Source organism: Suricata suricatta, chromosome 6, assembly GCF_006229205.1.
Source record: "Suricata suricatta isolate VVHF042 chromosome 6, meerkat_22Aug2017_6uvM2_HiC, whole genome shotgun sequence".
NCBI lineage: Eukaryota > Metazoa > Chordata > Mammalia > Carnivora > Herpestidae > Suricata > Suricata suricatta.
This window is the reverse complement of record NC_043705.1, coordinates 7076741-7091195: the sequence shown is the minus strand read 5'-3', so window position 1 is coordinate 7091195 and position 14455 is coordinate 7076741. Positions and strand designations below refer to the sequence as shown.

The 14455-nt window shown below is 41.7% G+C and overlaps 1 pseudogene; it reads right to left on the bottom strand.

The window, feature by feature from the left end:
- Positions 1–7162: 7162 nt before the first annotated feature.
- On the bottom strand, positions 7163–9045 carry LOC115293828 (annotated as a pseudogene).
- Positions 9046–14455: the final 5410 nt, after the last annotated feature.

Below are 14455 nucleotides of genomic sequence, written 5' to 3'. Positions count from 1 at the left end.
TTAACCTTCACTATATGCACGTTAGAATCATCTGCAGAGTCTTTAAGATAAGACTGTTCTGTGTCCAAGCCCAGAACTTATGAGTTAATTGTTTAGGGATGTAGCCTGGGCATAAGAATTTTTAAGCTCCCCATGGGATTCTAGAGTTCAGCCAAGGTCGAGAACCTCTGTGGTAGACAGAAAAATTGTCCCAAGATGATCATGTTTTAATTCTCAAAACCTATGAATATGTTACTTTACTTGGTAAAGGGGCTTTGCAAATATGATTATGTTAAGGTTCTTGAGATGAGACTACCTGGACATACAGGTGGGCCCAGTGTAACCACCAGGGTCAAGAGGTAGGCGGGACATTCAGAGTCAGTAGTAAGAGGTGTGGTAATAGAAGGAGGAGGAGGGAGTGAAGCACGGAAGGGTCATGAGCCGAGGAGCACAGGTGGCCTGTCAAGGCTGGGGAAAAAAAGCATTCAAAAGCAAATAAATACATTCTCTCTTAGTATCTCCAGTAGGAAAAGAGCTCTGCTGCTACCAACACCGTATTTTTAGACTTCTGACCTTCACAAGTATAGATGAATACTTTTTTTTTTGTCTTAAGCCATTAAGTTTATGGTGATTTGTTACACAGTAATAGGCAATGAATATATCAGTGTTTTTGCCAGTAGGTCTGGAATGGAACCCAGGTATTGGAAATCTGTGCATGTGTGTATGTATGCATGTGTGTGTGTGTGTGTGTGTGTGTGTGTGTATTTTAAATTCACCAGGTAAATCAAAATGTATGTTTGCATTTCCTTCCTGCCCCCCTAATGAAATGCTAGTAAAAGCACGGATTGCCAGTAAAAGACCAGCTCTCCAAGCCCATAGTGAGAAGGGAACACGGGAGGATGGAGAGTATAAATACTGTGCTCTCAATACTCCCACCACGGCCAAGTTTCAAGCTGAACAGCTACCTAGCATAATTCCTAAGTATTAAGTGATTATCTCTCCAGAATTGGTACAAACTGGCTCCAACACACAGCTGGTAGGGCACTGGGGGAAACCATAGGTCAGGTCCTTTTTTTTTTTTCATTAATTAATTTATTTTTAACTGTATTTAAATCCAGGTTGGATATTTAACCAACTGGGTTACCCAGACACCCCCCTGAAGAACATCTTTTAACATTCTTTTGTGGGGCAGGTCTGCTGGCAATGAACTCCCTCAGTTTCTGTATGTCTGAGAAAATCTATTTTTTCAAGTTTGAAGGATAATTTAGCTGGATATAGAATTCTGGGTTGGTGGGAATTTTTCTCTCAATAGTTAAAATATTTCACTTTGTTCTCCTCCTGTTTTCATGGTTTCTTATCCTTGATCCTCTAGGTAAAGGCTTATTTTTTTTATTTTTGGGTTTTAATTTTGTTTTCTTTTTTATTTCCAGTATAGTTAACATACAGTGTGCTATCTTAGTTTCAGGTGTACAATATAGTGATTCAACAATTCTACGCATTACTCACTGCTCATCATGATACATGTACTCTTGTTTGTTTTTTTTAAATGTGGTTAAAAATTTTCTCTTTGTTTTGGGTTTTCTGTAATTTATATAATATCCTATGTTATGACATAGGAAGGTTTTTTTTGTTCTTTGGTTTTGTTTTTGTTTCTTTGCTATTTATTCTGCTTAGTGGTCCCTAAGCTTCCTGGATCTGTGATTTGATATGTCATTAATTTAGGAAGCTCACAATAATTATTGCTTCAAATATTCCTTTCTTATTTCTCCTTCTGTTATTCAAGTTATACATTTATACACACACACACACACACACACACACACACACCTTTGAAATTGTCCCACAGTTCCTGGATGTCCTATTGTGATTTTTTTCACTCTTCTTTTTGCACATCAGTTTGAGAAGTTTCTGTTTTCCTACCTTCAAGCTCACTGATTCCTTCCTTAGCCATGTTGAGTCTACCAATGGACTCATCAAAGGCATTTTTCATTTCTGTTCTGATTTCTAGTATTTTTTGATATTTTCTAAATATGTCTGTTCTTAAAATAAGAGCGGTTTTAAATTCTCCATTTGACAATTTCAATACTGTGTGTCATATCTGAATCTGGTTCTGAGCATAGCTTTGTCTCTTTAGACTTTTTTTCTTACCTCTTGTCATGCATTGTAATGTTGTGTTGAAAGTCTCACATGTATCAGGTACTAGGAACTGAGGTATATGGCCCTTCAGTGTGAGTATTTATGCTAATCTGACTGATGTAGTTACAGGTGCCAGAGTTCCAAATTCTTCCAGGATCCTTGTTTATATCTCCCTTGCCCTCCCTGATCTTTGCTTCACTGAGTGTTCTCCTCCTCATAAAGAATGTGTATGTTGAAGCTCTTTCAACTATTACTAACTGTTATACTGAGTCCATACTGATGTAGTGATAAAGTATGGAGAGAAGCAGTGTTCTGTAATCTTCCAGTTAAACCTCACTAGTCTGGTTGGTCTGTCTTTGGGCTGTGATCTTCACAATGCTTCTTCACAGAGACAGCTTCCTTTTCTCCCTGGCCCTGTCGACTATGTCCACCACTGCCGCCACCCCACCCTTACATAAGATAAGTAGGCTGGAGGGAGCTGGATTAGGAGGAATGCTGTGACTTCAGTTGGGACATAGTAAGCCTTTCCCCCAGAAAGTTGGATTGGAAAGTGTCCTTTGGTTACAGAGAAGGCTCCAGACAAGAGCCATAGTTATTTTTCATATCTTTACCATAAGAACCCAATGTGGCTCCTGGTGGTAAAGCCTCTCAAGTGTGGTCCCCTGGATGTTTCTTAATCTCGAACAGTCCACATTCAACATTTAACAATTCATCAAAATTACCACTTGAGTGTTCCTTCTAGTCTATGGCTCCAGCGGCTTCTGCTTGAGTGAAATAGATATTGGCCATGAGTCTCTGGGTGTACCTTTCTCTCCAGATATTATCCTGGTGGTTTTCCCAGAGACCTCAGTTCTCTAACAGGTCCAAAAAAAAAAAAAAACACACACACACACACACACACATTGGTTTTCAGTGTGTCTAGCTTCTTCTTGTGGTCAGGATGAAGGTCACAACTAAGTTTTTTTTTTTAATTTCTTAACATTTATTTACTGTTGAGAGACAGAGAGCGACAGATCATGAGCAGGGGAGGGGCAGAGAGAGAGGGACACACAGAATCAGAAGCAGGCTCCAGGCTCTGAGCTGCCAGCACAGAGCCTGATGCAGGGCTCAAACCAACAAACTGTGAGATCATGACCTGAGCCAAAGTCGGATGCTCAACCAACTGAGCCACCCAGGCACCCCAACAACTAAGTTTTTTACATATCAGAGCGGAGCTGATGCTATATACTTTGTGTTTTTAGGCACAGGAACAATGTTATATGATTTCTGTTTTTAAAGGACCACTCTGTGCACTCTATGTCCTTTGAAGACCTCAAAAGGAAGTAGGCTGGGCCAAGGTAGGTCTCAGATCTTTTAAGTTTCCTCAACAAGCATCATCTTAGTTGCAACCAAACACTTGTAAAAGAAATAGAAAAAAAGCATGCAGGGGCCACTTTAATTCCATCTGAGAACATATAGGATGTTCTATAGAGGAAGGAACCTCAGGCATGAGGATTCATTCTGCATACTTCCTGGTAATTTCTTCAAAACACCTTGCACATTGGCCACTCTCACAAGTCAAAACACCTTCCAGTGCTGTCCCATAGGAACACAGTTTGTGTCCATGATTGGTACCATCCCCATCTGTTTGCTTACGTTTATGTCTCCCATCCTCCTCCCAGAACGCCCATGCCACACTCAGTGTTCCAAGTTCAACTCATGTGTTACAAACACTAATGACATTTTCTCTAAATAGAACCACTCTCTAAACATAATAAGATAAAAACGGGGAGAGAGGAAAACCATACAAGACACTTCAATACAGAGAACAAACTGAGGGTTGCTGGAAGGGAGATGGGTGGGGGAGTGGGCCAAATGGGCGACAGGCACTGAAGTGGGTACCTGTTGGGATGAGCACTGGGTGTTATATGTGAGTGATGAGTCACTGGGTTCTGCTCCTGAAACCAATACTACACTATATGTTCACTAACCTGAATTTTAATAAATAAAATTTTAAATAAATAAATAGCATTTTTAAAAGAACCACTTTCTATTTTTTCCTCCTCCTTAAATCCGTATCATGTATACAACTAACACCAAAGCATGAAGCACTGGCTTGTTATTAATTGAGCTAAGTTTAAATTTCTTCAGTTGTCCTAGAGTTTCCAGTTTATTGTGAACACATATTGGATGCATAATAATTGCTTGAAAATTGAGAAGGGGATTGATAGTAGTTGGCTTTGGTGGGCAACTGGTTTTGCATTCTGGTGAAATTTGTAACAGAGGCACAAATAATTGGGCTAATGCAATTAAAATGTCCCTGCAAAGTTTGGTTCAATCACTAATAAAAAAAAAAAAAGACTGTTACTGTGTTGTGTATATGGCACTTATATATCTGTGCACATGCAAGCATATTTTCCTTTTTTATTAAAGAAAACAAAGGGAGATAATGTCCCTGTCCCATATGCTCTATCCAGTCTGCATTTTAATTTATGTGATTAGACCTAACCTGTTCTAAGAATGGTAGTCCTGAGGTGGCAGCATATAAATCACAGAATAAGGAAATCTGAGAGCTAGGAAGGATGCAAGAGGTCCTCTGGTCCACTCTTCTTACTTCTAAAAGGGACACCAGAGTTCAAAAGTGATTAAGGGACTTGTCTAAGAGCAAAGTGCCAATGTCTGAAGTCCAAGTTCTCTAGATCCCACTTGAGAAACAACCCTCATCAGCAGGTGCTAGGTAGACCAGATACCTAAGGTGGGTACAATGATGTGATCTCGGAGTGTGCGGATCTATCTGTTTCTCTGTGCCTTGCTGAAATGAGATACAGTGAAATCACTTCTGTATGTTTGTTCCCAAAGACTAAAGGCCCAACCTGTGAACTATTTTGACATGCATAGAAAATATTTACAGGCCCCTTGGCTTTTCTACAGTTGTGGTGTAAATTCCTTTGTAGAAACATCTATAGAACAAAGGGTATAACGCTAATCTAAATTGTCTGTTAATGTCCTAAGAGGTCAGCCCAAGTGGGCCAATTTAACTACAAATGCACATTCCAAAGAGTGTCTCCTGTGAGAAGGGTTTTTGTTTTTGTTATGTGTTTTTACCAGAACACTAATTAACATCAATATCTGCCTGTATCCACTGATTAGCATGCAGAAAAGCCAACTCCAATTAATACAACAATATGCCAACAAGCACCCAGCACAGATAAGCCATATTAGGAAAGCATACGGCAAGAAGCTTTGAGCTTTGGCACTGAAGGACTTCTGTTTCAGCCTCCCCCAGTACTTTTTATAGTTTTTAATTAGGCTCTTCAAACACACACTTGTACCAAACACAGAGAAAGGGTAGGAGGGCAAAAATTCCAATAATCCTGAATCCTTTGCTTAAGACGTAGCATAAACTGTGCTCCTAAAGTGGAGCAGGTTTCTGATTGATTGTGTTACTGGGTTTTTTCTTTGCCAGCCAACTGGGCTATTTAAATCCAATTCACTGATAGGGACTTTACGCCACTTTCTTATAAGGTTCTTTTTTCTCACGCATCAATCACTCAAGTAATGAATGGACACAGGAGAGCTGATCCAATGAGGAAGACAAGAAGGAAGAACAGAAAACAAGGAAGTGCCCTCAAGCTTGGACTTCAACTGCGTCTAACTTCTTCAGTCTACCCTTTGGTCATTCACTTTCATGTGCCAAACAAAGACTTTTTAAAGAATTTTAAAACGCATTCCCTTAGGGGTTTTCTTTCACAAGGAGGCCTTGCTTTCAACGTCTCTTTGTGCATGCTCCGTAGGACGCCTGGACGATTTCCAATGTTGCTTTGGCCCGTAGACTCACTGTTATATTTTCCTTTTAACAGTTTTTGTCCCAAACACTACAGGTGACTCAAAAATCTTCCATGAGGTGTCGTTTTAAGGAGAGTAGCCATGGGCAGAGCTTTGATTCTTTATCTCCGAAGGACAGACACACAGGCCTACAGAAACTCACCAGGAGGCCTTGGAATGAAGCAGAACAAAAACATCAGATTCAAAGGCTTCTTGCACTTGAGACATGGGTCTTTTCCTCTCTGTTTGTTTTTCTTTTCTTCTCAGTTCCCAGTCTGTGTACTACCTGCTTTGGCCATTACCAGGATTATTTAACTACCATAATTCCTACAAAATTTTTGGTTTGGTTACAAAAAAACCAGAAAGTACTCAAAGACAAATTTTTTGTGCGCCCTCACCTAGTTCTGAGATAGGACCATGCTTGCTCAGAAGTTAGAACACTGGAGGGGTGCCTGGGTAACTCAGTCGGTGGAGTGTCTCGCCTTCTCTGGATTTCGGCTCAGGTAATGATCTTGCAGTTTATGGATTCAGTCCCCACATTGGGTTCCATGCTGGCAGTGCAGAGCCTGCTTGGGATTCTCTCTCCTCTCTCTCCTCCTCCTGCCCTCTCTCTCTCTCAAAATAAATAAATAAACTAAAAAAAAAAAACCAGAAGTTTGAACATTGGAGACTTCGTATACCACCTCTATTTTTCTCCCTTCAGGATTTCCAATGGGGGTGCTTGGGTGGCTTGGTCAGCTAAGCATCTGATTTCAGCTCAGATTATGATCTCATGGTTGGTGGGATCAAGCCCTGCATCAGGCTCTGTGCTGACAGCTCAGAGCCTGGAGCCTACTTCTGATTCTGTGTCTCCCCCAGTCCCCATCCTGCCCCTTCTCCACTCACACTCTGTCTCTTAAAAATAAATAAATATTTTTTTTAATTTTGAAAAAAATTTTCCAATGGAATCTTTTTTTTTCTTTTATCATAGAAAAACATTTATTTTGTCAATAGTATCTTCTTCACTGCCAAGACATTTTAACAGGTTTTAAACTCTTTTAAGACTGGCCTTAACAGAGGAACATTTCAGGAGATAAAATGTACTTTTATTTTTAAATAAAATAAGTGGGAAATTAACACTATATTCCTTAATAATAAGTATGAAGAAAATTAAACAAGTTTAAATTTCTAATTTTATTAAAAGTATAAAACACTGAATTCTAACTTTTTAAACACTATTATTTTAGAATTAGTCATTGCTTCATGCAGCCAGCATGCTTGCAATATTTCCACATCCTAGTTTTCCAAGGTCTTGAGACCTTTATGTAAGTAGGTTGGTACCACTTCAGTATTAGTAATAACATCTGTACCATTTTCCCTGGGGTTTCCCCAATTTTTCCATTTCTCTTCTCAGTTTATGTGCCTTATATCTCTCAGCCATTGCTTCAAGTTCCTCTGGGACACTCTGCCGGGTTCTTTCCAAAATATTAAATAACTCGCCAGCAATCCTCCAGTCCTTTCTGGTTATCAGAGTAATAGATGTTCCAGTTTTTCCTGCTCTTCCCGTACGGCCTACTCTATGTACTTCAATGTTCCGGGGGAAATCATAATTATAAACGTGTGTGATGTCATGGATATCAAGACCTCGAGATCCCAGATCTGTGGCGATCAGTATTCTTACTTTACCTGTTTTAAAGTTTCCTAATGCTCTCTCTTGGTCTTTTTGCTCTCTGTTTCCGTGAAGAGACTCCACTGATATATTTTACAGAGCCACGTCGCTTGTTAAGTGATCAGCGACAGCTTTTCTGCTAACAAACACGATGACTTTCTCTTTCTGAGACATGTTTTCTATAAAATCTTGGATATAAGATCGCTTCTCCTCTTCTGTTTCACAGTACTTACAGCCACCAGGTCCAAAGTGCCAACGTATACAATCATGGGCTCCTTCAAATAGGACTCTGCAAGTCGGCGAACAGCACATGGCCACGTTGCACTGGTCATAATCATCTGCCTGTCTGGGCACACGTCTAATAAAATCTTCATTATCTGGGGCTAAATCGAACATCCCAAATCCCAAATCTAACATCTTGTCGGCTTCATCTAACACCACATAACTTATGCCTCTGAGGTCGACAAAGTTATTCATTTGTAGATCATTCAGTCGTCCAGTCGTTGCTATAATGATATCTACTCCTTTTTTCAATGTTTGTATTTGATCATTTCTATCTCCTCCACCATAGATACAAATACTTTTAAGGCCTTTATATGAATACTTTAAACATTCCGCTTGTCCTTGAATCACTAATTCTCGTGTGAGTGTGAGGACTAACATCCCGGGTCTGATCCTTTGTTCTCTAATTATAGGTTGGGAATCCAAATGGATGAATCCGGGCATTAAGTAGGACAAGGTCTTCTCTGTTCCAGTTTGGGATACTCCTATAAGATCGAATCCCTGTAGCACTATTGGCCAGGTCTGTGACTGGATAGGTGTCGGCTTCCTGAAACCTGCCTTTCTAATGTTTTCCATGGCCTCAGGGTAATATTTAAAGGCATCTTCAAATGTACATGTAGGGTTTTGTGTCTGACGCTTCTCATCATTTTTCAAGTCATCACATATTATATTATAATTTTTTTCCTCCATATATCTACTTGCTCTTGTGTCATTGAACTTGTTGTTTCTGACTCTACGTAAAAATTTTTCTTAATTGCAGGTAAATCAATTTTCTGTTTTGAATTATAACTTTCTTGTTCTTTAGCAACATTATCTATTGCTGTTTTGGCCTTGGCCTTCATTTCCCTGGTGCCAAATATTCTGACCTGTGACTCTGTATAATCTTTTATTATCTGTATTTTTGTGTTTGTTGTACTTTGTATCTCCTTTATTTTTGACTCACCTCGACCGATCACAGCGCCGATCCGCTCGTTCTTTAACCCGAAGCAGAGCGGCGGTTCCCGGGCACCTGGCACCACAGCCTGCGGATGCCCAGAATACCTACAGCCGCTACCTCCGCCGCTCTTAGGCATCCCCTGACCTCTTCGATTTGGATCCTCTGGCGGCCTCCTTTCTGGAGCCTGGGACACCGCCGAGCTTCGTCTGGATGCAATGACCCACGAGGATGTGTTGGCGTTTGCATCTTGCCTTGACATAACTTTCTGAAGACCGAATGCGTCCGACGTCGCTCCTGTTAGGGTCTGCACTACACCTCCGTGCTGTCTGAATACTCTACCCAATGGAATCTTTTTAAATCTGTTTCACCATTTGAAAATCAGCCAGACTGTTTTCCAAAGCAATTACATCATTTACATATCTACCAGCAATATATCAGGATTCTGACTTCTCTACTTACTCACTACCACTTACTATCTTTTTAATATTTTTTAATTCATTTACTATCTTTTTGACTAAGGCTGTCCTTAGGAGTGTTAAGTAATATCTCACTTGATTTTTATTTGCATTTCCTTGATGGCTAATGATGTTGAACACAAAATGTGTTCATTGGACATTTGTACACCTCTTTGGAGGAATGTCTACTCAGATCCTTTGTCCATTTTTTCCCATTGAGTTATCTCTATATCACTGAGTTGTAATTCTTTATATATTCTACCATTCTGTTATCAGAGGTATGATTTGCAAAGCTTTTCCCCCTTTCTGTGCAGTTCCCTTTCACTTTCTTCATGGTATCCTTTGATCACAAACGTATTTTATTTTGTTGATGTCACAGATGCATTCTTGCCCCCGGGGCTCTCACAAAGCTGGAAGCAGCAGAAAGTCAGAAGTTCACCTTCATACTATTCCTAGGGGTCCACTTCTTAGCTATGAATCATGAATGACTAAGAGAAGAGTTAAGAAGCACCAAGAGTTCTCTTTTGAGTAAAACATCAAGATATTTCACATCTCAGGAGCATGGATTTTCTCACCCTAAAACCTATGTCTGAAGTCTGCTGATTACTGGAGTCTATAGAAAAGGACAAACCTGGGCCACAAAAGGGCATTTGCCTGAAAGAGTCGATCCACATAAAATTTGGTTGCTGTAACTACTGCCATTCAGAATGATGGATTTTATTCAGTCTAAAGGGGGCTTCAAGACAAGAGATGCTATTTTTAAAAAGCACTCAACATGCAATCAAAAAGTTTGTTTCACATTTATTTGTTTGGTAAGGTTAACTCTCGTGCAATTTTCTTTAATTTAACTCAGCTAAATGAATTATGCGGATACCAACCAAATAAAAGAATCACAAAAACCAAGTTACTAATTTGAGTTGTTTCAGCCAATAATGCTATTGAGAGCTTTTTCAACAAAGGAGAAAAGAAGACCGAAATGGATTTAATGAGTCTAGGGTATGTGGGGAGCCAGGAATGGGTCATTATAGTCTAAAGTTGTCTCTCTGTAAACAGATCAATTCTCACCGCCCTTGTTTCGTTAGGGGGAATAGTAGTGAAGCTAGGTAGAGCTATGATCATTTGTTCTGCTGAATGACTGCAATATATCTTTTTTTGTTTTTTGCCTTTCATGGTGGCCTTGATCATGTCAGAGCCATACCTAAAAGTGACCACTCAGAGGCTCACAAGATGAATCAAGCCTACGAGGATGAAAAGGGGCTACTGTATGTTCACTATGCAGGTAGAATTAGCTAATTCAGTGCTGTTGGCAGATTGCTGAAAAGAATTCCAAACATTTCTTCCACCAATGGCAAAGATATCAAAGAAATGTTGTCTAACATCACCAGAAAAATGCCTTTAATTAGATTGGGGGGTTTATTTCCCAAATCCTTTTTAAACAAAAATGTCTCTCCCTCCCACCAAGAAAAAAAATAATGTGAATGGATAAATCAAAGCTGCATGTTCAGTTCTATAATTCTATCCTCATCTTACAAAGTCTATGGGGTACTTTCAGGGGCAAAAGAACTTTCGTAGAATTATGAATGTGACATTGAAGAGCATCTCTTACTTTTCCAAACAAAACTTCAGGATTTTTTGAAAGTTGTGTCTCATTTCTTGACTGTGTTCACAAGAATACACCAGGGTTATCAGCAAAGCAAAGATTGCTACATCATAGTAATACCTCAGGTTCGTACAATCCTGCCAAACTTTGAGTGCATTTGAGAATACTGTCTTGTCCATATACCCAGTGCCCTAAGGGGAAGGAATGATTCTACCTGTCATAAACACCCAGAAGCTGAAACACAGGGGCACCTGGGTAACTGAGTCACTCGAGCATCCAACTTGATTTCGGCTCATCTTGTGATCCCAGGGTTATGGAATTGAGCCCATGGGGCCTGCTTAAGATTCTCACTCTCTCTCCCTCTGCTTCCCCTCCCCTGGTTGCACTCACTTTCTATCTAAAATAAAAGTTAAGGGTGCCTGGGTGGCTCAGTCGGATGAGTATCTAACTCTGGATTTCAAGCTCAGGTCATGGTCTCCCGGTTTGTGGGTTCGATCCTGCATCAGGCCAACAGTTGACAGCATGGAGCCTGCTTGGGACTCTCTCTTTCTCTCTCTCAACTCCTCCTTTCTCATACACTTTCTGTCAAAATAAATAAACTTAAGAAAAAAGAAAAAGAAAAGAAAAGAAGTAAAGCAGAAACACAGACTATTTCTATAACACAAATAATTAGTGATTCTTTTGATTGCTTTATCCTTTGCTGTTTCTAGACTTCCTGACTTCTACACCTTACCCTTCCCTGCTGCTTCTCCCCTCCAGCCCCTCAGACTGGGTAAATCATGCAGGGAAATAGCCCCTCTTCTTCCAAAGACTGTAGTTCTCTGACCCTCAGCTATAACTCTTTGGTAGTGATGAGGTACTACCTGCTCAGGTAACCTTACTCAGAGTCCAGACAAAGTCACCAGGCTTTAAGGTTGCTGTTTCTATCTCGACAATTGTCAGTCAAAGGGCGCAGAGGTCTACAGACAGTAAACACCCCCTGCCAACACACACACACACACCCACACCCACACACAATATTTTCTACTATACCACCCAGAAATGGGCCCTCTGCCATAATCACATCTTTCTTCTGTTCTAGATCATAACTGGACATACCAAAAAGTTACTCCAGGGAGGAAGAAGGAGTTTAGAGCCTATGGTAGTCTTCTACTTGCTGTGGCATCTTCTGAGAAGCAAATTCCCAAGCACACATGCCTGTACTTGGCCCTCCAGGGCCAGTGAAGCTTCCAGGACAACTTTCCCAAAACCCTGTCCTACTCATACAACCAATAAAGCTACGTGATGAAAGGAGAAAAGCTCTGAACTTTCTCCAGGAGAAAAGAGAAAAGACTTACCCTGGCAGATATAGGTCTGAATCCCAGCTTTAACATGACTTAAGCTTGGACAAAAGTCATAATATCCATCGGGTGTAGGGGTCCACATCTTCAAAAGAGCAATATTACTTTCACAGGCTATGGCGAGGATGAGTAGACTCCAGATGTAGAGCACTTTGCACTGGGCTTGACACTGAGGCTTCGTACGTAGGAAACACGCTGCAATATGATGGCTAATGATCAGTGAAGGGCTTCCAAGGTCACTGTATGAATACATGAAACCATGCTTTTCATGGACGTGCCCATGGCTGTGGGCTGTGAGCCCCCCACCAATTATTCTGTGCCTTGGATCTCATCTATCTTAGGAAACCACCAAAGGTCAGAGTCCAGTAATTTAAAGCATAAGACCGATGGTAAAATACCCTGACTACAGGACCTTCCTTCCCTATTCAACTCCTAAAACTTAAGTGAGCAAACCTAAGAATACAGCACATAATCCCTGGTATTCCAAGAGGCATTTATTGGGCTTGTCCTGAACACAAGGCACCTGATCACTGCCTCCAGGAAAAGCACATTTGCTTTTCTCAAGGAATTAAAGCCTATGAGGCCGTTAAACATACAGTCATATGTAATGGTGACAGACAACATGCAATCCAGGACAACACATTCACAGAGCCCCTTCAGAAAGCACAGGCCCTTCCGTGGCTCTTGCACAGACTTGTCAAGGACACTCAGAGGTCATATCTAGGGCCCAGAAGTAAAGCATAGCAAAAAAGAGATACAAGCATGGATTCCTGTGGGTACAGAGACTGACAATCCTCATTCCCTAAACCCAGCCCACCACCTGGACTTGCTGCTCTCCACGTGCCGTGAACGGGATGTGGGGCAGCTGCCGGATACTGGTGTTCTCACACATGTGCCCTTCTTCTGTCGACCGTGACTCAGGACAGCCCTGAGACACGCGGCCCATCCTGTTTTCCTTTGTGGCCCTGCTCTCTCTGGGTGTCTTGGAGGCCCCTCATCCACAGCCCTGCAGCCCCTTGCAAGCCTGACCAAAACATCCGCTTCCAACCAAGGATGGGTTTGCACATCCTTTGGAAAGGCCAAGTATTGCATGAAGCCACAGAGTCAAAGCTGAGAGTGACAAGGTCATTCAAGGGCATGGACAGGAACTGTGGGACATATGGGCCCATTTGGACAATTCAGCCAGGCAATGAGCAAATCCTGAGTGATGGTGCCCTGTGGAGTCTCAGCCCCATCCTATCAGCCTTCAAGGGAGTTGGCTCCTCCTTTTCCACTCCTGGTGAGGCTGCAAATGCCAGCCCCCATCTGGACAGGAGACACGCCTCAGTTAGCACCCAGGTTAGAAGAGGCAGTGAGCAGCTCCTCTCTGGCCTACCGAGGCGCCCTCAGATGGGGCCCCGGTTTACAGAGCGGCATCTGGTACCCTCTCATCACTCACTGCTAGCTCACAGCCTCAGGATGCGCATCCACTAGCCTGGAAAACTCCAATTACACAGCTGGTGGCCCTGTCAAGAGATGGAAGCATCTTCTCTGGTTCCCCCTCCAGTCCAGCCTTCCTCAGCCAAGCCCCCTCCCCATCCCGTAACGCCACCTACACACAGTAACCAAAGATCGTTCTAAAGCAAAGTGCGGATACCTCCACCGCCCTGCTTCAAAAGCCACCATTTTTTTGGTCAATCTTCAGAGTAATATGCAAACCCCATGGTTCAAAGTACAGTGCAATTCATGACCTGCCCTCATCACACTTTCCCGCTGTCTCCTGCCATTTCCTCCCTTCCTGTCCACGTGCTGGCTTTCAGGCAGAATTTCCTCCAACCCCATAAGAATATCACCTTTTCTACCTCTGTCTGTACTTCTGTCTTTGTCTCTGTCTCTGTCCTCTATCCTTGTGCAAACCCTCTCGTTTGAATAGGACCCAGTCTGCAGCACCACCCCATCATCCTCTTGCTCAGCAGGACTCCTTCAAGGTTGAAAGTACATGTCAATTCCTCCTAGAAGATGCCTTTACCTGCTCCTAACACTAAGTGATGTACCGTCCTTTGCATTTCCAAAGCACCCCGTACTTCTCATAGATGATCGTGCTATGTATACCATATATACTATGTGCTTGTTAATGACTTATCTGTATCATTTACCACCCCCACACACTCACAGCTCACCTACTATAGGTTGGGCTCCTTGGAAGCCAGACTCTCCTATCGCCCATTACAGGCACATCCTTCAATGTACCATAGTGCTTAATACCTAAGTATGTAGTCTATAAGGATCTACTGA